We start from the raw sequence: 25,909 nt of genomic DNA, 5'->3' as shown, positions 1-25,909 counted from the left end.
CCGCGTGATTATGATGATGATATCAGCCCACTTGGTTGAGCTATCGTTTGTGATGGCCAGATCGCTTCTGACAGAACAGCTGCACAGCAGCACAGAGTGGGGCCTTGCACCTAGTAAAGTAAAACATAGCTTAGTTTTAGTTTGGGTCTCTCTATGTCTGTGTGGGTCTCTATGAGTATGGGTATATTTCGGTCTTTATGGGTCTCTATGAGTATAGGGTTCTGGAGGTCTTTATGGGTCTCTATGTGTATGGGTCTCTGTTGGTCTGTGTGGGTCTCGATGAGAATGGGTCTTTGTTGGTCTGTGTAGGTCTCTATGAGAATGGGTCTCTATATCTGTGTGGGTCTTTATGAGTATGGGTCTCTGTGGGTGTGTATGGGTCTCTATGGGCTGTTGAAACATGTGTTTAGAGTGTTTGGCTGCTGCTATAAATGTCCATGCAATGATGATGATGATGCTGATGATGTTATTACGTGATGTCCAGGTCGTTTCTGATATAATAGCTACACAACAGCTCAGTGGGGCCTTACACCCTGGTAGTAACAAAACAAATAGGTTTAGTAGTTTATTAAAACGACTTTGAACGAGTCTCAGGCACATAGCCCATGCCAAAAGTGGGAGGGGGGGGGCTGCCTGTGTGGGTGTAAATGCGTCACTTTGCGTGATCGACCCACTGCTGGCTGGACACTCTTGCCGTAACCTCAGAGCGTGGAATTCCTTCTCTGTCTTTCCCCTTTGTCCAGGATAACATTCTGCTCACCGCGGCCGGCAAAGTCAGGGTCACCGACTTCGGGTGCAGCTCCTACCTGAAGCATAAAAGTGAGTGGCTTTGCGTGCGTGGAGTTTCTTTTTTCAGGGTTAGCTCGCGTCAACGTAAACGTTGCGTCGTCAAACCCGCCGCCATCCGACGCAGCCAGTTAGTGAGGTTCAGCGTCACGTAAACAGGACGCTCCAAATCGCCACTTGCACAGCACTAGCCGGTGTGCTGGAGATGTAAATCCACTACGACGTTTACAATTCGAGCGATTACAGCTGAACATCATCATCGGGCGGGCAGCCAGAGTATGCGGTCCAACCCAAAAACTCGCCTCCGCTGTGAAATATCGGTCGCAGAAGCCGACTAGGCATTTAACCGACCGAAAAAAGAAACCTGTTCAACCCACGTCGCTGTTGACGGAGGGGCTACTTTATATTCATCGTCGTTGTTGTTGTTGTTGCTGTGCAGCCCAAAACGTGTGCGGGACGATGCCCTACATGGCCCCTGAGCTGCTGCTGGGCTACTATGTCACCTGCGCTGTGGACATGTGGGCCCTGGGCTGCACCGTGGCCGAGATGGCCACCGGCAAGGAACTCGTTGATTCACGGACCTTCACAGAACACCTGCCCTACTGCATCGAGGTACGGTCGGTGGGTGGGTACGGTGGGTATGGTGGGTGGGTACGGTGGGTATGGTGGGTGGGTGGGTGGGCAGGTCTCTATGGATATGGGTCTCTGTGGGTCTGCACAGAGACCCATACTCATAGAGACCCATGCAGACCCACAGATATCAATACTCATAGAGATTGATTCGTCTGGCGGCCACAAACAACCGGCGAGGAATATCTAACCTGGTCCTGAACCTCTCATAGGTCGACGCAGCCTCAAACGAGTACTTGGTGTAGCGGTATGTAGTAAACATTTCCACTGGGGGAGAAAAAGGTGGCCGGGCGTGGTGCTGGGCACCCACCCCCTTGTGTGCCGTTCCGACCTTCAAAGGTGCTGCTCGCTGCTAACAGCACTTGCCCCAGCAATGAGATGAGGCTAATATAGGGAGGGGGGGATTGTTGTCTTTGTACACAGTGCCGGCCTTCATAAGTGCTGGTCGCGACTAACAGTGCTTGCCCTAGCAATGAGATGAGGCTAATAAGGAGAGGGAGGGATTGTTGTCTTTGTACACAGTGCTGGCCTTCATAGGTGCTGCGCGCGACTAACAGCACTTGCCCCAGCAATCAGATAAGGCTTAGACGTGGACGGGGGGAGGATTGTTGTCTTTGTACAAAGTGCTGGCCTTTATAGGTGCTGCTTGCGATGAATCAGCACTTGCCCCAGCAATGAGATGAGGCTAATACGGGGAAGGGGAGATTGTTGTATTTGTACACAGTGCTGGCCTTCATAGGTGCTGCTCGCTACTAACAGCACTTGCCCTAGCAATGAGATTAGTCTAATAAGGAGAGGGAGGGATTGTTGTCTTTGTACACAGTGCCGGCCTCGACAGGCGCTGCCTCCACCACTACTCACTGCTGACAGACGGCACTTGCCCCAATGGGCAAGCTGAGGCTACACCGGCTGTAACCCCCCCCCTCCTCCTTTTGTCTTTGTCCGAAACCGTGCGCAGATCCTGGGCATGCCCCCGAAAAAGATGGTGGACGAAGCACCTAACAAGACAACTTACTTTGGTGAGTCAAAGGCTCGGGCAGGCTGGTGCCAGCGACGTGACCCATTCCCTTTTGTTAGATGGGGGGGTGGCAGTGAGGCTCTTATAGGGTTCTATTGTGGGGGGGGGGGGGGCTCTGATTATCCCGGAGGTGGGGGGTGGGGTGGGGGTTGGGGATCTTTGTAACAGTCGTTAGGAAGCATAGGTGGGTGGGTGAGTGAGCGGGTGGGTAGGTGGGTGGGTCGGTGAGTGGGTGGGTTACTGAGTGGGAGAGTGGGTATGTAGTGGGTATGTAGGTGGGTGAGTGGATATGTAGGTAGGTAGGTGGGCGACTGGATAGGTAGGTGGGTAAGTGCATAGGTGGGTGGGTGAGTTGGTCGGTGTGAGGGTAGGTGGGTAAGTGGGCAGGTGTGTGAGTTGGTGGGTATGTCGGTCTATAGGTAGGTGGGTAGGTAAGTGGATGAGTGGGTATGTGGGCGACGTGGTGGTTGGTGACTCTGCGTGCGTCTCTCTGTCGCTGCAGACCCTGAGGGCCTCCCCTACAACCTGTCCAAGCAGGGGCCACCGGGAAGCCTCCCTCTGCACCGCGCGCTGCAGGGCCACCACCCTCAGCTGGTGGACTTCGTCAGCCGTTGCCTGCAGTACGAACCACACTCACCCCTCGCTCACCCCCACTCATCCCCACACCACTCACCCCCACTCACTCACCCCCACTCACCACCCCATACCTGTCAACACCTTATCACTGCCCTACCTTACTACAGACACAAAATTATTGGTCACCCCGTGACCCTCATAAATCTCAACGTTCATCCTGCAAAATCCGATCACAAGGGACAAACAAATAGAAACGAATTATTATTGTTACCCAGAATTGAAACGGCTGCACTCCGTACGGACCTGAAAACACAATTTCCCTGCACAAGAATATCTAATAAACCGTACGGGTTGGCAGCTCTGCCACCCACTCACCACCCACCACCACTCCCTCCCACCCTCGCCATCTCTCCCCCCACGCCGCCATCTCCCCACTCTCCCCCCACCTCCCACCCTGTCAAATCATCTCACCATGCCCCTCTCACCACGTGTGTGTCTCCCTCCATCCCTCCCCTCCCTCCCCGTGCGTCTCCCAATAGATGGGATCCGAATCTCCGGATGACGCCTGAGCAGGCGCTGGCTCACAGCTGGCTCCAAACCACCACCACCACCACCACCACTCGCAACACTACCAGAAGGGCCACCCCCACCAATGCCACCATCTGGGCCACCACCACCACCATTGGGGGCACCTCCACCGCTAGTGAGGCCACCACCAGCGGCAAGGCCACCCCCACTGCCAGCGAGGCCAACCCCACCACCACCACCATTCGGGCCACCACCGTCACTCGGGCCACCACCACCAGTGAGGTCACCCCCACCGCCAGCGAGGCCACCCCCACAACCACCACCATCCGAGCCACCAGCTGGGCCGACACCACCAACTGGGCCACCATCACCATCAGCAGCAGCGGTGGCACCACTCCTGTGCAGGGATCTGCAGCTGCTGAGCAACGGTGAGCCTCTCTCTGTGTACCTCGCCTGGTACGCAGGAAGTCGTGGGTTCGATCCCGACCCTGATGAGATATTAACCACCTCGCCTGATACGCAGGAGGTCGTGGGTTCAATCCCGATCCTGATGAGACGTTAACTACCTCGCCTGGTACGCAGGACGTCGTGGGTTCGATCCCGACCCTGATGAGATGTCAACTACCTCGCCTGGTACGCAGGAGGTCTTGGGTTCGATCCCGGCCCTGATGAGATGTTAACTACCTCGCCTGGTATACAGGAGGTCGTGGGCTCGAACCCGACCCTGACGATGCCAGCTGCTGCTGTATATTTGCATTCTGCGTTTCTGTCCCCGTGGTCACCGCGTGGATTCTTCTCAGGGTCCTCAGGATTTTCCCCTCCACGTTGAGAATCGGCGTCATGCACTTCGAGTATTTGACTTCCGCTATGAATGTCCACGCGATGATGATGATGTTATCTGCCCACTTGATTCGGCTATCATTCGAGATGGCCTAGTCGCTTCTGGTCTAAGTGGGTCTATGGGTTTCTGTGGGTCTATGCGTCCCTGTGATTATGGGCCTCAGGGGTCTGTATGGGTCTCTATAAGTATGGGTCTCTGGGGTCTGTATGGGCTCTATTAGTATGGGTCTCTGTGCGTCTCTGAATATGGGTCTATGAGTATGGGTCTGTATAGGTCTCTATTAGTATGGGTCTCTGTAGATCTGTATGGGTCTCTATGAGTATGGGTCTCTGTGAGTGTAATGAGTGGCTCCAACACGATAAGAACTTGAAACGTTTATTAATAAAACTTCGGTACAGTTGGCTGTCTACTCGTCTCTTGTCACTCGCACCACGGATGCATGGCCCCCCAAGCGGCTTCGCTGCCCTGCGCCACGTGGCGCTCGCCCCACTCTCTAGCACGCCGCTGGCTGACGGCGCTGGCTAGGGAGCGGCTGATTGGCTGAAGGTTGAGCCGCCACGTGGCCGATAAAGATGGCGGAGCAGCGGCAGCGACAGGAAGCTCCTCTTGATTCTTCACACACCGACCCCGCACCTTGCTCCGGCCCCCACTTATATTCGCTCCCTGGCGACTAAACCCCGCCTCTGGCCACGTCCCTCATGGAACCTTTGGGAGCGTTCCAGAGGCTTCCCGGGTGGCTCCGCCCCATTACCTTTGGCCTCGATGTAATCTTTCCCCGAGATAACCCATAACTGCATATCACACCACACCCCACGTAATAAAGGAGATGGTGCTCTCATTGCATGAGTATGGGTCTCTGTAGGTCTATGGGTCTGTATGAGCATTGGCCTGTATGGGTCTCTATGAGTATGGGTCTCTGTGGGTATGTATGGGTCTCTATAAGGATGGGTCTCTATGAGTATGGGTCTGTATGGGTCGCTATGAGTATGGGTCTCTGTAGGTCTATGGGTCTCTGTGGCTATGTATGGGTCTCTATTAGGATGGGTCTCTGTAGGTCTATGGGTCTCTGTGGGTATGTATGGGTCTCTATGAGGATGGGTCTCTGTAGGTCTATGGGTCTCTATGAGTATGGGTCTCTGAGTATGGGTCTGTATGGGTCGCTATGAGTATGGGTCTCTGTAGGTCTATGGGTCTCTGTGGGTATGATGACGACGACGATGACGATGTTGATGATGAAGACGATGTTGATGACGACGATGATGATGATGACGATGATGATGACGACGACGACGACGATGATGATGACGATGATGCGCTGCTGTGGTGTTGCTGCCTCTCTCCACAGAGCGGAGCCGGAGGAGAAGCTCCCATCACCATCGTCACCGCTCACCCAGACTTTTGGAGAGAGGACGGAGGTGGTGGAGACGCAGGAGGAGGATGACGACGAGGATAAAGAGGAGGATGAAGAGAAGGATGAAGAGGAGAAGGATGAAGAGAAGGAGAATGAAGAGGAGGAGAATGAAGAGGAGAAAGAGAAGGAAGAGGAGGAGGAGAGGGAGCGAGGGGTCCTGGCGCGTGTGGGCAAGGCGCTCCGCTCGCTCTTCGGCCGCCAGCTCCTCTGTGGTGGACGGCCCACGGCAGAGTAGCGGAGTGGTGGTGGTGGAATCGGTGCAACCACCACCACGAGCAGCAGCAGCAGCAGCACCACCACCACACTCACTCACCACCCACACTCACCACACAATGGACTACAGCCAGCCTAGCCACGTGCGCGTGTGAAGAGTTAGGATAGAGATACAAAATAAGTTATAATGTAATAATGTGTACATATATATCTAGACCATTGTTTATCGATTGTTGTTGTTAATAAATAAGCGGACTCAACAGAACGTTGCAGTTGTGTTTGTTGTGGCGAGTTGCTGCTGCCTGGGGTCTCAGGTGACTTGCCTGGTATATAGGTCGTGGGTTCAATTCCGACCCTGATGAGATGTTAACTACCTCGCCTGATACGCAGGAGGTCGTGGGATCCATTCCGACCCTGATGAGATGTTAACTACCTCGCCTGGTATACAGGAGGTCGTGGGTTCGATCCTGACCCTGACGATCCCTGCTGCTGTATATTTGGAGTCTATGTCTCTCTCTCATCATCACAGTGGCTGGGAGATGTTAACTACCTCGCCTGGTATACAGGAGGTCGTGGGTTCCATCCCGACCCTGACGATGCCTGCTGATGCGGATGGTGGGTTCCTGGTGGGGGGATGTGGGAGACATACAGAGAACCACAAAGATGCATAGAGACCCATATAAATACACAGAGAATCGTAAAGACAGACCCATAGAAATACATAGAGACCCATAGAGACACACAGATCCATACATATACATAGAGACCCACAGAGACCCACAGAGACCCACAGACACCCAGAGAGACACACACAGAGACCCACAAAGATACATAGAGACCCAACGAAATACATTTTACCAGGTAAGGAGCTATGTAGCGCTGGCTATTACAAACGATAGCAGCTCAACCAAGTGGCTGAAAACATCATCATCATCATCGTGTGGAAATGTATAGACACCCACAGAGACTCAGACTCACCATACAGAGACCCACACACTCACCACAGAGACACACAGACTCAACACAGAGACCCACAGACTCACCTCACACAGACACACACAGACACCCACAGACTCACCACACACAGACACACACAGAGACCCACAGACTCACCTTACACAGAAACCCACAGACTCACCACACACAGACACCCACAAATTCACCTCACACAGACACAAACAGAGACCCACAGACTCACCTCACACAGACACCCACAAACTCACCTCACAGAGACCCACAGACTCACACAGAGAACCACAGACTCACCACACACAGAGACCCACAGACTCACCTCACACAGAGACCCACAGACTCACCACACACAGACACCCACAAATTCACCTCACACAGACACAGAGACCCACAGACTCACCACACACAGAGACCCACAAACTCACCTCACACAGACACCCACAAACTCACCTCACAAAGACACACACAGACTCACCACGCACAGACACCCACAGAGACCCACAGACTCACCACCTACAGACACACACAGAGACCCACAGACTCGCCACACACAGACCCACAGACTCACCACACACAGAGACCCACAAACTCACCTTACACAGTCACCCACAGACTCACCCCACACAGAAACCCACAGACTCACCTCACACAGACACACACAGACTCACCACACACAGAGACCCACAGACTCACCTCACACAGACACACACAGACTCACCTCACACAGAGACCCACAGACTCACATCACACAGACACACACAGAGACCCACAGACTCACCTCACACAGAAACCCACAGAGAACCACAGACTCACCTCACACAGAGCCCTGTGTCGGCATCTTCAGGCTGAGCCGACCTCGAGGAGGCCCAGACAGGGTTCAGATTTTTCCCGCCATCACCGCCATTCGCCCCAACCCGAAGCGGAAGCAGAAGCTGGGGGTGGAGGTGGGGGGCGCCCAAAGAGGCGGGGCGGGAGGCGGCTTCCGGGGGCGTGGTCTCGCACTGGCACGTCACTCGGAGGGGCGTGGCTGAAGGGTACGTGGTAACGTCCCTCGCACTGTGACAGCACCGGTGACGTCACAATCACCACGTGCTTCCTCAGAGTATGAGACGGGCTTGAAAGAGACGGCAGCTTCTTAAACTTCAGCTGCTTCAGCTTCATCATCGTCGCCTTTCAAAAAACTTCTGCTGAAGCTATCCGAGCGAAACTATTGACGAGGTGAGTTTTGTGGGTGCGTGGTGAGTGTGTGGGTCCGTGTTGTGCGTTCGTGGTGCGGATGGTGGGTTCCTGGTGGGGGGATGTGGGAGACACACAGAGAACCACAAAGATGCATAGAGACCCATATAAATACACAGAGAATCGTAAAGACAAAGACCCATAGAAATACATAGAGACCCATAGAGACCCACAGAGACCCACAGACACCCAGAGAGAGAAACACAGAGACCCACAAAGATACATAGAGACCCAACGATATACATTTTACCAGGTAAGGAGCTATGTAGCGCTGGCTATGACAAACGATAGCAGCTCAAGCAATTGGCTGATAACATTATCATCATCATCATCGTGTGGAAATGTATAGACACCCAGAGACTCAGACTCACCATACAGAGACCCACACACTCACCACACAGAGTCCCACAGACTCAACACACAGACCCACACACTCACCACAGAGACCCACAGACTCACCACACACAGATACCCACAAACTCACCTCACACAGACACAGAGACCCACAGACTCACCTCACGCAGAGACCCACAGACTCATCACACACAGACACCCACAAACTCACCACACACAGACACACACAGAGACCCACAGACTCACCACACACAGACTCACAGACTCACCTCACACAGACACCCACAGAGACCCACAGACTCACCACACACAGACACACAGAGACCCACAGACTCGCCACACACAGACCCACAGACTCACCACACACAGAGACCCAGAAACTCACCTCACACAGACACCCACAGACCCACTCACACAGACACCCACAGACTCACCTCACACAGACATACACAGACTCACTTCACACAGAGACCCACAGACTCAGCTCACACAGACACACGCAGACTGACCTCACACAGAGACCCACAGGCTCACCTCACACAGACACACAGAGACCCACAGACTCACCTCACACAGAGCCGACCTCGAGGAGGCCCAGACAGGGTTCAGATTTTCCCGCCATCGCCGCCATTCGCCCGGACCGGAAGCGGAAGTAGAAGCTGGGAGTGGAGGTGGGGGTCGCCGAAAGAGGAGGGGCGGGAGGCGGCTTCCGGGGGCGTGGCCTCGCACTCTCACGTCATTCGGAGGGGCGTGGCTGAAGGGGGCGTGGCATCGTCCCTCGCACTGTGACAGCACCGGTGACGTCGCAATCACCACGTGCTTCCTCAGAGTACGAGACGGGCATGAAGGAGACGGCAGCTTCTTAAACTTCAGCTGCTTCAGCTTCATCATCGTCACCTTTCGAACAACTTCTGCTGAAGCTATCCGAGCGAAACTATTGACGAGGTGAGTTTTGTGGCTTCCTGGTGAGTGTGTGGGTCCATGTTGTGGGTTCGTGGTAAGTGTGTGGGTCCTTGTTGTGGGATTGTGGAGAGTGTGTCGGTCCGTGGTAAGGATGTGGGTGCGTGGTGAGTGTGTAGGTCCGTGTTGTGGGTTCGTGGTGAGTGTGTGGGTCCATGGTGAGGATGTGGGTGCGTGGTGAGTGTGTGGGTCTGTGTTGTGAGTTCGTGGTGAGGATGGTGGGTTCCTGGTGGGGGGATGTGGGAGACACACAGAGAACCACAAAGATGCATAGAGACCCATATAAATACAGAGAGAATCGTAAAGACAAAGACCCATAGAAATACATAGAGACCCATAGAGACACACAGATCCATAGATATGGATATAGACCCATAGAGACCCATAGAGACCCACAGAGACCCACAGAGACCCACAGACACCCACAGAGACACACACAGAGACCCACAAAGATACAGAAACCCAAATACTAAACTGAACGATATACATTTTACCAGGTAAGGAGCTATGTAGCGCTGGCTATTACAAATGATAGAAGCTCAACCAAGTGGCTGATAACATCATCATCATCATCATCGTGTGGAAATGTATGGACACCCACAGAGACTCAGACTCACCATACAGAGACCCACACACTCACCACACAGAGACCCACAGACTCAACACACAGACCCACACACTCACCACAGAGACCCACAGACTCACACAGACACCCACAGACTCACCTCACAAAAAGCCCCGTGTCGGCATCTTCAGGCTGAGCCGACCTCGAGGAGGCCCAGACAGGGTTCAGATTTTTCATGCCATCACCGCCATTCGCCCCGACCGGAAGCGGAAGTAGAAGCTGGGGGTGGAGGTGGGGGGCGCCCAAAGAGGCGGGGCGTGAGGCGGCTTCTGGGGGCGTGATCTCGCACTGGCACTTCACTCGGAGTGGCGTGGCTGCAGGGTACGTGGTAACGTCCCTCGCACTGTGACAGCACCGGTGATGTCGCAATCACCACGTGCTTCCTCAGCGTACGAGACGGGCGTGAAGGAGACAGCAGCTTCTTAAACTTCAGCTGCTTTAGCTTCATCATCGTCGCCTTTCGTACAACTTCTGCTTTAAGCTATCCGAGCAAAACTATTGACGAGGTGAGTTTTGTGGGTTCCCGGTGAGTGTGTGGGTCCGTGTTGTGGGTTCGTGGTGCGGATGGTGGGTTCCTGGTGGGGGATGTGGGAGACACACAGAGAACCACAAAGATGCATAGAGACCCATATAAATACACAGAGAATCGTAAAGACAAAGACCCATAGAAATACATACAGACCCATAGAGACACACAGATCCATAGATATACATAGAGACCTATAGAGACCCAGAGAGACCCACAGAGACCCACAGACACCCAGAGAGACACACACAGAGACCCACAGACTCACCACAACAGAATCACCACACACAGAGACCCACAGACTCACCACACACAGACCCACAGACTCACCTCACACAGACACCCACAGAGACCCACAGACTCACCACACACAGACACACAGAGACCCACAGACTCGCCACACACAGACCCACAGACTCACCACACACAGAGACCCAGAAACTCACCTCACACAGACACCCACAGACCCACCTCACACAGAAACCCACAGACTCACCTCACACAGACACACACAGACTCACCACACACAGAGACCCACAGACTCACCTCACACAGACACACACAGACTCACCTCACACAGAGACCCACAGACTCACCTCACACAGACACACACAGAGACCCACAGACTCACCTCACACAGAAACCCACAGAGACCCACAGACTCACCTCACACAGAGCCCTGTGTCGGCATCTTCAGGCTGAGCTGACCTCGAGGAGGCCCAGACAGGGTTCAGATTTTTCCCGCCATCACCGCCATTCGCCCCAACCCGAAGCGGAAGCAGAAGCTGGGGGTGGAGGTGGGGGGCGCCCAAAGAGGCGGGGCGGGAGGCGGCTTCCGGGGGCGTGTTCTCGCACTGGCACGTCACTCGGAGGGGCGTGGCTGAAGGGTACGTGGTAACGTCCCTCGCACTGTGACAGCACCGGTGACGTCACAATCACCACGTGCTTCCTCAGAGTATGAGACGGGCTTGAAAGAGACGGCAGCTTCTTAAACTTCAGCTGCTTCAGCTTCATCATCGTCGCCTTTCAAAAAACTTCTGCTGAAGCTATCCGAGCGAAACTATTGACGAGGTGAGTTTTGTGGGTGCGTGGTGAGTGTGTGGGTCCGTGTTGTGCGTTCGTGGTGCGGATGGTGGGTTCCTGGTGGGGGGATGTGGGAGACACACAGAGAACCACAAAGATGCATAGAGACCCATATAAATACACAGAGAATCGTAAAGACAAAGACCCATAGAAATACATAGAGACCCATAGAGACCCACAGAGACCCACAGACACCCAGAGAGAGAAACACAGAGACCCACAAAGATACATAGAGACCCAACGATATACATTTTACCAGGTAAGGAGCTATGTAGCGCTGGCTATGACAAACGATAGCAGCTCAAGCAATTGGCTGATAACATTATCATCATCATCGTGTGGAAATGTATAGACACCCAGAGACTCAGACTCACCATACAGAGACCCACACACTCACCACACAGAGTCCCACATACTCAACACACAGACCCACACACTCACCACAGAGACCCACAGACTCACCACACACAGATACCCACAAACTCACCTCACACAGACACAGAGACCCACAGACTCACCTCACGCAGAGACCCACAGACTCATCACACACAGACACCCACAAACTCACCACACACAGACACACACAGAGACCCACAGACTCACCACACACAGACCCACAGACTCACCTCACACAGACACCCACAGAGACCCACAGACTCACCACACACAGACACACAGAGACCCACAGACTCGCCACACACAGACCCACAGACTTACTACACACAGAGACCCAGAAACTCACCTCACACAGACACCCACAGACCCACCTCACACAGACACCCACAGACTCACCTCACACAGACATACACAGACTCACTTCACACAGAGACCCACAGACTCAGCTCACACAGACACACGCAGACTGACCTCACACAGAGACCCACAGGCTCACCTCACACAGACACACAGAGACCCACAGACTCACCTCACACAGAGCCGACCTCGAGGAGGCCCAGACAGGGTTCAGATTTTCCCGCCATCGCCGCCATTCGCCCGGACCGGAAGCGGAAGTAGAAGCTGGGGGTGGAGGTGGGGGTCGCCGAAAGAGGAGGGGCGGGAGGCGGCTTCCGGGGGCGTGGCCTCGCACTCTCACATCATTCGGAGGGGCGTGGCTGAAGGGGGCGTGGCAACGTCCCTCGCACTGTGACAGCACCGGTGACGTCGCAATCACCACGTGCTTCCTCAGAGTACGAGACGGGCATGAAGGAGACGGCAGCTTCTTAAACTTCAGCTGCTTCAGCTTCATCATCGTCACCTTTCGAACAACTTCTGCTGAAGCTATCCGAGCGAAACTATTGACGAGGTGAGTTTTGTGGCTTCCTGGTGAGTGTGTGGGTCCATGTTGTGGGTTCGTGGAGAGTGTGTCGGTCCGTGGTAAGGATGTGGGTGCGTGGTGAGTGTGTAGGTCCGTGTTGTGGGTTCGTGGTGAGTGTGTGGGTCCATGGTGAGGATGTGGGTGCGTGGTGAGTGTGTGGGTCCGTGTTGTGAGTTCGTGGTGAGGATGGTGGGTTCCTGGTGGGGGGATGTGGGAGACACACAGAGAACCACAAAGATGCATAGAGACCCATATAAATACAGAGAGAATCGTAAAGACAAAGACCCATAGAAATACATAGAGACCCATAGAGACACACAGATCCATAGATATGCATATAGACCCATAGAGACCCATAGAGACCCACAGAGACCCACAGAGACCCACAGACACCCAGAGAGACACACACAGAGACCCACAAAGATACAGAAACCAAAATACTAAACTGAACGATATACATTTTACCAGGTAAGGAGCTATGTAGCGCTGGCTATTACAAATGATAGAAGCTCAACCAAGTGGCTGATAACATCATCATCATCATCGTGTGGAAATGTATGGACACCCACAGAGACTCAGACTCACCATACAGAGACCCACACACTCACCACACAGAGACCCACAGACTCAACACACAGACCCACACACTCACCACAGAGACCCACAGACTCACACAGACACCCACAGACTCACCTCACAAAAAGCCCCGTGTCGGCATCTTCAGGCTGAGCCGACCTCGAGGAGGCCCAGACAGGGTTCAGATTTTTCATGCCATCACCGCCATTCGCCCCGACCGGAAGCGGAAGTAGAAGCTGGGGGTGGAGGTGGGGGGCGCCCAAAGAGGCGGGGCGTGAGGCGGCTTCTGGGGGCGTGATCTCGCACTGGCACTTCACTCGGAGTGGCGTGGCTGCAGGGTACGTGGTAACGTCCCTCGCACTGTGACAGCACCGGTGATGTCGCAATCACCACGTGCTTCCTCAGCGTACGAGACGGGCGTGAAGGAGACAGCAGCTTCTTAAACTTCAGCTGCTTTAGCTTCATCATCGTCGCCTTTCGTACAACTTCTGCTTTAAGCTATCCGAGCGAAACTATTGACGAGGTGAGTTTTGTGGGTTCCCGGTGAGTGTGTGGGTCCGTGTTGTGGGTTCGTGGTGCGGATGGTGGGTTCCTGGTGGGGGATGTGGGAGACACACAGAGAACCACAAAGATGCATAGAGACCCATATAAATACACAGAGAATCGTAAAGACAAAGACCCATAGAAATACATACAGACCCATAGAGACACACAGATCCATAGATATACATAGAGACCCATAGAGACCCAGAGAGACCCACAGAGACCCACAGACACCCAGAGAGACACACACAGAGACCCACAGACTCACCACAACAGAATCACCACACACAGAGACCCACAGACTCACCTCACACAGATACACACAGACTCACCACACACAGACTCACACAGAGACCCACAGACTCACCTCACACAGAGACCCACAGACTCACCACACATAGACCCACAGACTCACCTCACAAAGACACACACAGACTCACCATGCACAGACACCCACAGAGACCCACAGACTCAACACCAACAGACACACACAGAGACCCATAAACTCACCTTACAGACACCCACAAACTCACCTCACACAGACACACACAGACTCACAACACACAGAGACCCACAGACTCATCTCACACAGACACCCACAGACTCACCTCACACAGACACACACAGAGACCCACAGACTAACCACACACAGAGACCCACAAATTCACCTCGCACAGATACACACAGACACCCAGACTCACCACACACAGACTCACACAGAGACCCATAGACTCACCTCACACAGAGACCCACAGACTCACCACACATAGACACCCACAAACTCACCTCACACAGACACAAACAGAGACCCACAGACTCACCTCACACAGACACCCACAAACTCACCTCAAACAGAGACCCACAAACTCACCACACACAGACACACACAGAGACCCACAAACTCACCACACACAGACCCACAGACTCACCTCACAAAGACACACACAGACTCACCATGCACAGACACCCACAGAGACCCACAGACTCACCAACAACAGACACACACAGAGACCCACAGACTCGCCACACACAGACCCACAGACTCACCTCACACAGACACACACAGAGACCCACAGACTAACCACACACAGAGACCCACAAATTCACCTCGCACAGATACACACAGACACCCAGACTCACCACACACAGACTCACACAGAGACCCATAGACTCACCTCACACAGAGACCCACAGACTCACCACACATAGACACCCACAAACTCACCTCACACAGACACAAACAGAGACCCACAGACTCACCTCACACAGACACCCACAAACTCACCTCAAACAGAGACCCACAAACTCACCACACACAGACACACACAGAGACCCACAAACTCACCACACACAGACCCACAGACTCACCTCACAAAGACACACACAGACTCACCATGCACAGACACCCACAGAGACCCACAGACTCACCAACAACAGACACACACAGAGACCCACAGACTCGCCACACACAGACCCACAGACTCACCAACAACAGACACACACAGAGACCCATAGACTAACCACACACAGAGACCCACAAACTCACCTCACACAGACACCCACAGACTCACCTAACACAGACACCCACAGACTCACCTCACACAGACACACACAGACTCACCACACACAGAAACCCACAGACTCACCTCACATAGACACACACAGAGACCCACAGACTCACCTCACACAGACACACAGACTCACCTCACACAGAGACCCACAGACTCACCTCACACAGACACACACAGAGACCCACAGACTCACCTCACACAGACAGACACAGAGACCCACAGACTCACCACACACAGACACACACAGAGACACACAGACTCACCTCACACAGAGACTCACTGACTCACACAGACACCCACAGACTCACCTCACACAAAGCCCCGTGTCGACATCTTCAGGCTGAGCCAACCTCGAGGAGGCCCAGACAGGGTTCAGATTTTCCCGCCATCGCCGCCATTCGCCCCGACCGGAAGCGGAAGAAGATGGGGGTGGAGGTGGGTGGCACCCAAAGAGGCGGGGCGGGAGGCGGCTTCCGGAGGCGTGGCCTCGCACCCTCACGTCACTCGGAGGGGCGTGGCTGAAGGGGGCGTGGTAACATCCCTCGCACTGTGACAGCACCGGTGACATCGCAATCACCACGTGCTTCCTCAGAGTACGAGATGGGCATGAAGGAGACGGCAGCTTCTTAAACTTCAGCTGCTTCAGCTTCATCATCGTCGCCTTTCGAATAACTTCTGCTGAAGCTATCCGAGCGAAACTATTGACGAGGTGAGTTTTGTGGGTTCCTGGTGAGTGTGTGGGTCCGTGTTGTGGGTTCGTGGTAAGTGTGTGGGTCCTTGTTGTGGGATTGTGGAGAGTGTGTGGGTCCGTGGTGAGGATGTGGGTGCGTGGTGAGTGTGTGAGTCCGTGTTGTGGGTTCGTGGTGAGTGTGTGGGTCCGTGGTGAGGATGTGGGTGCGTAGTGAGTGTGTGGATCCGTGTTGTGAGTTCGTGGTGCGGATGGTGGGTTCCTGGTGGGGGGATGTGGGAGACACACAGAGAACCACAAAGATGCATAGAGACCCATATAAATACACAGAGAAACGTAAAGACAAAGACCCATAGAAATACATAGAGACCCATAGAGACACACAGATCCATAGATATGCATAGAGACCCATAGAGACCCACAGAGACCCACAGACACCCAGAGAGACACACAGAGACCCACAAAGATACAGAGACCCAAATACTAAACTGAACGATATACATTTTACCAGGTAAGGAGCTACGTAGCGCTGGCTATTACAAACGAAAGAAGCTCAACCAAGTGGCTGATAACATCATCATCATCATCATCGTGTGGACACCCACAGAGACTCAGACTCACCATACAGAGACCCACACACTCACCACACAGAGACCCACAGATTCAACACACAGACCCACACACTCACCACAGAGACCCACAGACTCATCACACACAGACACACACAGACACCCACAGACTCACCTCACACAAAGCCACGTGTCGGCATCTTCAGGCTGAGTCGACCTCGAGGAGGCCCAGACAGGGTTCAGATTTTTCCCGCCATCGCCGTCATTTGCCCCGACCGGAAGTGGAAGTAGAAGCTGGGGGTGGAGGTGGGGTTCGCCCAAAGAGGAGGGTTGGGAGGCAGCTTCCGGGGGAGTGGCCTCGCACTGCACGTCACTAGGAGGGGCGTTGCTGAAGGGTGTTGTATATGTCCCCCTTTCCATAATAATATTAACAAGTATTTTTTCAATACATATAGATACATATTTCTATTGTTTCTTTTAATTTAATAATGAATAAAAACACCAAACCAGGCCTCAGCATGGCATGTGGAGGTCATATTTACCTTGACCCACTAACACGACTTTTACGTTCAGAGCCCTCCCAGGGTCAGAGGGAGCAGATAGAGAGCAGAGCGCAGCGGATTGCAAGGGGCTGACGTAAACACAAAGCCAGGGTCACTGGGAGGTTGCGTTAGCCTAGATCTAGTTAAGTCAAAAAAGCGAATTGGTTCTGCATTACTATTAAAGTAACTTAAAGTCGGAATTTAACGACAGGGTAGGCTAAAGTTATTGATCTTCAAACCCACTTCAATTTAACCCTGCCACAAGCTACGTCAATGTAACCATCACCGGTCTGTTAATATGAAATGTATTTACATATTTTAATCATTTCTATACGACTTGACCCGAAGCCTAACAATCAAGTTTTCCTAAGTCAACATGAATGCTCTAATCCACCCATACACAAATAATAAGCCGGGTTAAAGTAAGAGTAGAGAGGAAAAGAAATGCAAGCGCACAGCAACCCGCAACGTAAGCAAAGGGCGATGTTAAACCCAGGGTCGGAGAGAAAGGAAGATCCCGGCCGTCTTTGTATCCCCGGAGCGCGGGGTAGGAGTGTGTATACGCTCGGGGAAACACGAGTCAAACACCACAACGGGAAGCTGACCCAGACCTTGGATTAATACAGAATCATAACTGTGGAACTCTGATGAAATGAAATGTTAACTTAAAACTTTTTAACCATTTATTTGTGCGTCGGTGAAAGTCGGAGGGAATATCGCCCCTCCCTCCAGGTTGTGCACTCAGACAGAGAGGCGCCTTCGAGACAATTTATAACATTTGATTGTTTTACTTGTGGGTTTTATGATAGGAGTATGACAACGGAATATACCGTGGGTGATCCACACAAGGACACACACTGACATACGTACGGACACACACACGGACGCAGATATATACGGACAAATCCTGACACAGCAAAAATCGAAAGAAACCCCGCCTTGTGGGCAGAATCCGAGTGAAGGGATTTTTGGGCATAAAAAGAGGATCCTGAGCATTGAAACCTCAGTTCGACCGGGGGGGGGGGGGTCGGCTCACCAGAGTTCGACCGGGGGGTCGACTCTCGGGAGACAGTTCGACTCGGAGGAGGTCGGAACTCGGGCAGTTCGACTCGGAGGAGTTCAACTCGGGGAGTTCGACCAGGGGGGTCGGAACTCGGGGCAGTTCGACACGCGAGAGAGTTCGACCAGTGGGTCGGCTCAGGAGCAGTTCAAATCGGGAACGAGAGCAACAGGTCGCCAGCCGGCGAGCTGCAGAGCAAGGGGCGGCGAGCAGAGGCCAAAGTGGCCCCGTCGCTACCCACTGAGGTTGGCAAGACTCGCAAGGTAGTGAGGCGCCACCGAGTATGATTTTAAAAGAGCTGAAAGAAAGGGTATTGCTGAAAGTTTATTCTACATTGAGTCCAGCTGCACAGCGACCAATGCACCAAGCAAGAGCTTCTGGAAACCAGAGCAAGAGCACGTGCGACTTGAGTCATCCAGCAGTGGAGAAAAACCTGCTTTCAGCAAACCAGCAACGAGCACGTTCGAGTTCTCCACCCAGAGAGAGGGAGCGTGCCGATGCAGCTCATCCAGCAGCGGAGAGAGACTGCTGTCAGCGAACCAGCACGAGCGTGATCGCGCAGCTCATCCATCCAGCAGTGGAGAGAGGTGGCCACTGAGCAGCACTGAGAGCGATCAAGCAACTCTCCCCCGTGGACAGAGGCTGGCTGCTGTGTGGAGGAGGGAACGCCGATACGTATGATGCACAACCCCCACTCACCCTGACCGCTCTAAAGGGAGCGAGTATCCCTTTCATACAAGGGACACGTTGACGTATGTTAACGCAAGAAGACCAACCACACTCACATTACCCTAAAAAGAGAACTCAACGATACGATGATGTGCTATGGCCCACTACACGACCAATCTGACGTTCGCTGGACCTAAAGACTCAACTCCAAACAATGACTACTCCACACAATTCATGACACACAAAAACACACTCAAGTCCGTGAACCATCTGGCCGTGTGATAACAGTCCGTCGTTTATAAGTATATTCGTAATTTTCCTCTTTAATATTTTGTTTTGGACTGTACTTCTAATCGCATAAGTTACCAACCGATCCATCAATACGAATTAACCCTTGGCACCTTCGCCACGGAGCTACGCTACCGGGGAGGAATCGTGCTAAACCGATTTTCTGATCATACAATCTTATTCACGGATTAATTAATCTCCCGTGAGATAACACGTTCCGCCGCATACCCTCACACTAAGCCATTTCGGTAATCTTATAGTCTGTCCGGTGGATCTGTTGTTACATTTATGCCTTTGGAAATAATAACTGTTTGATTGTCTTTTTATATGAATACCGTTGCATGTTAATCAATCGCCTGTGATAATGTGCTGACCATTTCAAGTATAATGATCGTTCATATTATAATGTATAAGCTTTTGTGTAGCATAGCATTGGCATGTTCTGACTCTCTCTCTCACTAACAGCAATCGCTTTATGCGGGGTCCATGTGTTATCAAAGTGAAATCGTACAGTCGTGGATGATACTGTCTTGATACCGTGTGGATACCGTGCTGAAGTTCCGAGATTGAGAGTTCACATACATATTATAGTTAAGGTTTAATTAGAAATAAATTGATTAATACAGTTGTGGTCGTGTGATTCTTTCCTGAAATTTTTGCATAAGACCTGTATCCTGCGATGAGATATGAACTCGGGAACCTAAAGTATAAACACACCAATCCACACTCATTAAACTTTAAAGCAAATGATATGAACTTGGGACCTAAAATATGAACACTCGGGGAGTGTTAAAGCGAGAATCATTGTATTATGCTGATCAATAATACGAAGTTAGACAACGAGGCCGAATTGACACTAGCGTAACTAAAAACGATTGATTGCGTTATCCTGATTGATAACCCCACCTCGTCAACGAGGCGGGGCCTGATTATCATAAAGGCTATCATTAACACAACCACACCCAGTCGTATAAATTAATACGATTACCTCGCTAATTAGCATAGTTATACGCATAATTACACGAATTAACATAATTTTGGATTAATTAAGCAAATTTCGAATTTCATTTAATTTTCATTACTTTTCATCAATTTTCACACACCCACATATACAACAAGGGGGCGTGGTCACGTCCCTCGGACTGTGACAGCACCGGTGACGTCGCAATCACCACGTGCTTAGTCAGAGTACAAGACGGGCATGAAGGAGACGGCAGCTTCTGAAACTTCAGCTGCTTCAACTTCATCATCGTCGCCTTTCGAACAACTTCTGCTGAAGCCATCCGAGCAAAACTATTGACGAGGTGAGTTGTGTAGGTTCCTGGTGAGTGTGTGGGTCCGTGTTGTGGACTCGTGGTGAGTGTGTGGGTCCGTGTCGTGTGGGTTCGTGGTGAGTGTGTGGGTCCGTGTTGTGTTATGGGTTCGTGGTGAGTGTATGAGTCCGTGTTGTGGGTTCGTGGTGAGTGTGTGGGTCCGTGTTGTGAATTCTAGATTTGAAGCTTTCGTGACTGCAAGGATTGAATTTGTTGTTGTTGTTTATACTTTTACGTGACTTTACCGAATAGAACCAAAGAGTATGGATCCGTGTTGTGAGTTGGTGTTGAGCGTGTGGGTCCGTGTTGTGGGTTTGTGGTGAGTGTGTGGGTCCATGTTGTGGGTTCGTGGTGAGTGTGTGGGTCCGTGACCCATAGAGATACATAGAGATAAATAGAGACCCATAGAGACACATAGAGAAGCACAGAGATACATAGTGACCCATAAAGATACATAGTGATACATAGAGACCCACAGAGATACATAGAGACCCATCGCAATACACAGAGAACAATAGAGATACATAGTGACCCATAGAGACACACAGTGACCCATAGTAATACAAGAGACCGACAGAGATATGTAGAGAACGATAGAGATACATAGAGACCCATAGAGATACAAAGAGACCCATAGAGATACATAGAGACCCATAGAGATAGACAGAGAACGATAGAGATACGTAGAGACCCATAGTGATACATAGAGACCCATAGAGATACATAGAGACCCATTGAGACACATAGAGACCCATAGCAATACACAGAGAAGCAAAGAGATACATAGGGACCCATAGAGCCACACACCGACCCATAGTAATACAAAGAGACCGATAGAGATATGTAGAGATGGACAGAGATACATAGAGACTCATAGTGATACATAGAGACACACAGAGACCCAGAGTGATACACAGAAAACCATAGAGAAACATAGAGACCCATAGAGACACATAGAGACCCATAGAGATACATAGTGACCCATAGAGACACACAGAGACCCAGAGTGATATACAGAGAACCAGAGAAACATAGAGACCGACAGGGACACATAGAGGCCCATAGAGATACATAGTGACTCATAGAGACACACAGAGACCCATAGAGATATGTAGAGATCGATAGATATACATAGAGACACATAGAGATACACAGAGACCCATAGCAATACACAGAGAACCATAGTGATACATAGAGACCCATAGAGATACACAGAGACCCATATAAAACACACAGACACCTAGAGTGATACATAGAGAACCATTGTGATACATAGTGACCAATAGAGACACACAGAGACCCATAGTGATACATAGAGACCCATAGAGATACACAGAGACCCATAGAGAGACATAGAGACCTAGAGTGATACATAGAGAACCATAGTGATACATAGTGACCCATAGAGACACACAGAGACCCATAGTGATACATAGAAACCCATAGAGATACACAGAGACCCATAGAGACACACAGAGAACTAGAGTGATACACAGAGAACCATAGAGCAACATAGAGACCGACAGGGACACATAGAGACCCATAGATATACAGAGACCGATAGAAACACACAGAGATCCAGAGATACACAGAGAACAATAGAGATATATAGAAACCCATAGAGATACAAAGTGACCCATTGAGACACACAGAGACCCATAGTGATACATAGAGACCCATAGAGATATGTAGAGACCCACAGAGATAGAGAGACCCATAGAGATACACAGAGACCCATTAATACCCAAAGAGATCCAAAGATAACCAAAGTGATACAGAGACCGAATGAGACACAGAGAGATCCAGAGATACACAGAGACCCAGAGTGATACATAGAAACCTATAGGGACACACAGAGACCCATAGTGATACATAAAGACCCGTAGAGAAATACAGAGGCCCATAGAGATAGAGACCGATAGAGACACACAAAGATCCATCGATACAAAGAGACACATACAGACACAAAGAGACGCATAGAGATACAAAGAGAATCATGGACTCCAAAAGGGATACATAGAGTCCGACAGGGACACATTGAGTCTGACAGGGACCTATAGATATATATGGTGACCCATACAGACACATAGAGACCAATAGTAAACATAGTGACCCATAGAGACCCATACAAATACATACAGACCGATAGAGACACACAGAAATCCATAGACACACTGAGACACATAAAGACACATAGAGACCCATACAGATACAAAGAGACACATAGAGACACACAGAGACCCATAGTGATACATAGAGACCCATAGAGATACGTAGAGACCTACAGGGATACATAGAGACCCATAGAGATACACAGAGATCCATAGAGATCCATAGAGACCCATAAAGACACAAAAAAATCCAGAGATACACAGAGACCAATAGAGCTATATAGAAACCCATAGAGATACAAAGTGACCCATAGAGACACACAGAGACCCATAGTGATACATAGAGACCCATAGTGATACATAGAGACCCATAGAGATACACAGGAACCCATAAATACCCATAGAGACCCAAAGAGAACCATAGTGATACAGAGACCGAATGAGACACAGAGAGATACACAGAGACACATAGAGATACATAGAAACCCATAGGGACACACAGAGACCCAGAGTGATACATAGAGACCCATACAGATACATAGAGATCGATAGAGACACAGAGATCTAGAGATAGACCCATAGACATACACATAGACCGATAGAGAAACACAGAGGCCCCATAGTGATACATAAAGACCCATAGAGATACATAAAAACCTAAAGTGAGACATAGAGACCCATAGAGATACATATAGATCGATAGAGAGACACAAAGATCCATAGATACACAGAGACACACAGAGACCCATAGGGATACAAAGAGATTCATGGAGTCCGACAGGGACACATAGATTCCGACAGGGACCTATATAGATGCATAGTGACCCATAGAGACACACAAAGACCCATATAGATACACTGAGACCGATAGAGACAAACAGAGATCCAGGGATACACAGAGACCCATAGATACACACAAATCCAGAGACACAAAGAGACCCGTAATGATACATAGAGACCCATATAGATACATAGAGACTGACAGGGACACAAAGAGATCCATGGATACACAGAGACCCATAAAGACCCAGAAGGTTACATAGAGACATATAGAAATACATAGAGACCAATAGAGACACACAGAGACCCATAGAAACACAGAAACCCATAGAGACACAGAGACCCTTAGAGACAAAGAGACCCATAGTCATACATAGAGACCCACAGAGACCCACAGACACCCAGAGAGACACACACAGAGAACCATAAAGATGCATAGAGACCCAAATACTAAACTAAACGATATAGATTTTCCAGGTAACGAGCTATGTAGCGCTGGCTATTACAAATGACAGAAGCTCAACCAAGTGGCTGATAACATCATCATCATCATGTGGAAATGTACACACACCCACAGAGACTCAGACTCACCACACTGAAACCCACACACTCACCACAGAGACCCACAAACTCACCATACTAAGACCCACACACTCACCACACGGAGACCCACAGACTCACAACACAGACACAGAGAGACCCACACTCACCACACCAAGACCTGCAGATTCACAACACAGAGACCCACAAACTAACCTCACACAGAGACCCACATTCACCTCACACAGACACCCACAGACTCACGACACCGAGAACCACAGATTCACCTCACACAGACACCCACAGAATCACCACACACAGAGACCCACACACTCACCTCACACAGAGACCCACACACTCATCTCACACAGAGACCCACAGACTTCAACACACAGAGACCCACAGACTCACCACACACAGACACACACACAGACCCACAAACTCACCACACACAGACACACACAGACTCACCTCACACAGACACACACACAGACTCACCACACTCACCTCACACAGACACACACAGACACACACATATACACACAGACACACAGACTCACCTCACACAGACACACAGAGACTCACCTCACACAGACACACACAGACTCACCACACACAGAGACCCACAAACTCACCACACACAGACCCACAGACTCACCTCACACAGACACACCACACACAGACACACACAGACTCACCTCACACAGACACACACAGAGACCTACAAACTCACCACACACAGACACACACACAGACTCACCTCACACAGAGACACACAGAGACTCACCTCACACAGACACACACAGACTCACCACACACAGACACACACAGACTCACCTCACACAGAGCCCCGTGTCGGCATCTTCAGGCTGAGTCGACCTCGAGGAGGCCCAGACAGAGTTTAGATTTTTCCCGCCATCGCCGCCATTCGCCCCGACCGGAAGCGGAAGTAGATGGGGGTGGAGGTGGCGGGCGCCCAAAGAGGCGGGGCGGGAGGCGGCTTCCGGGGGCGTGGTCTCGCACTGGCACGTCACTCGGAGGGGCGTGGCTGACAGCACCGGTGACGTCGCAACATCACGTGCTTCCTCACAGTTGGAGAAGGTTTGTGAAGGAGACGGCTGCTGCTCAAATTTCAGCTGCTTAAGCTTCATCATCTTCGTCCAACCTCTGCTGAAGCCATCCGTGCCAAACCTTTGACGAGGTGAGTGTGTGGGCTCGTGGTGAGTGTGTGGGTCCGTGTTGTGTGCTCGTGGTGAGTGTGTGGGTCCGTGGTGAGTGTGTAGATCCATGTTGTGGGTTCGTGGTGAGTGTGTCGGTCCGTCTTGTGGGTTTGTGTTACGTTTGTAGGTCCGTGTTGTGGGTTATTTGTGAGGCTGGGTCCGCGGTGAGGATGTGAGTCCATGTGAGTTTGTGGTGATAATGTTAGTCCGTGTTGTGAGTTCGTGGTGAGGATGGGGGTTCGTGGTGAGGATGGTGGGTACCTGTTGGGGGGATGTGGGACAGTGGTGAGGATGTGAGTTCGTGTTGTGACTCTCTACACCATCTCCACCCCCCTTCCACCCCCCCACTCACAGCTTTCCACACA

General features: G+C 51.4%; 2 long non-coding RNA genes across 3 annotated transcripts; both read right to left on the bottom strand.

The window, feature by feature from the left end:
• Positions 1-4,740: 4,740 nt before the first annotated feature.
• Positions 4,741-9,874, bottom strand: LOC142907618 (uncharacterized). Its single transcript, XR_012931129.1, has 3 exons — positions 9,133-9,874; positions 7,789-8,262; positions 4,741-6,626 (listed from the first exon to the last, which is right to left on the bottom strand). It is a non-coding gene; the product is annotated as an uncharacterized LOC142907618 (long non-coding RNA).
• Positions 9,875-11,535: 1,661 nt separating this feature from the next.
• Positions 11,536-17,709, bottom strand: LOC142907617 (uncharacterized). Of its 2 annotated transcripts, XR_012931128.1 has the most exons (4): positions 17,197-17,709; positions 16,073-16,714; positions 12,685-14,242; positions 11,536-11,816 (listed from the first exon to the last, which is right to left on the bottom strand). It is a non-coding gene; the product is annotated as an uncharacterized LOC142907617 (long non-coding RNA). The 2 variants fall into 2 exon arrangements; XR_012931127.1 differs by having other exon boundaries at positions 16,073-17,709.
• Positions 17,710-25,909: the final 8,200 nt, after the last annotated feature.

Source organism: Petromyzon marinus, chromosome 80, assembly GCF_048934315.1.
Source record: "Petromyzon marinus isolate PM22_M1 ecotype Great Lakes invasive population chromosome 80, UKy_Petmar_22M1.pri1.0, whole genome shotgun sequence".
NCBI classification, from domain to species: Eukaryota; Metazoa; Chordata; class Hyperoartia; order Petromyzontiformes; family Petromyzontidae; genus Petromyzon; species Petromyzon marinus.
This window is presented reverse-complemented; position numbering and strand designations above follow the sequence as displayed.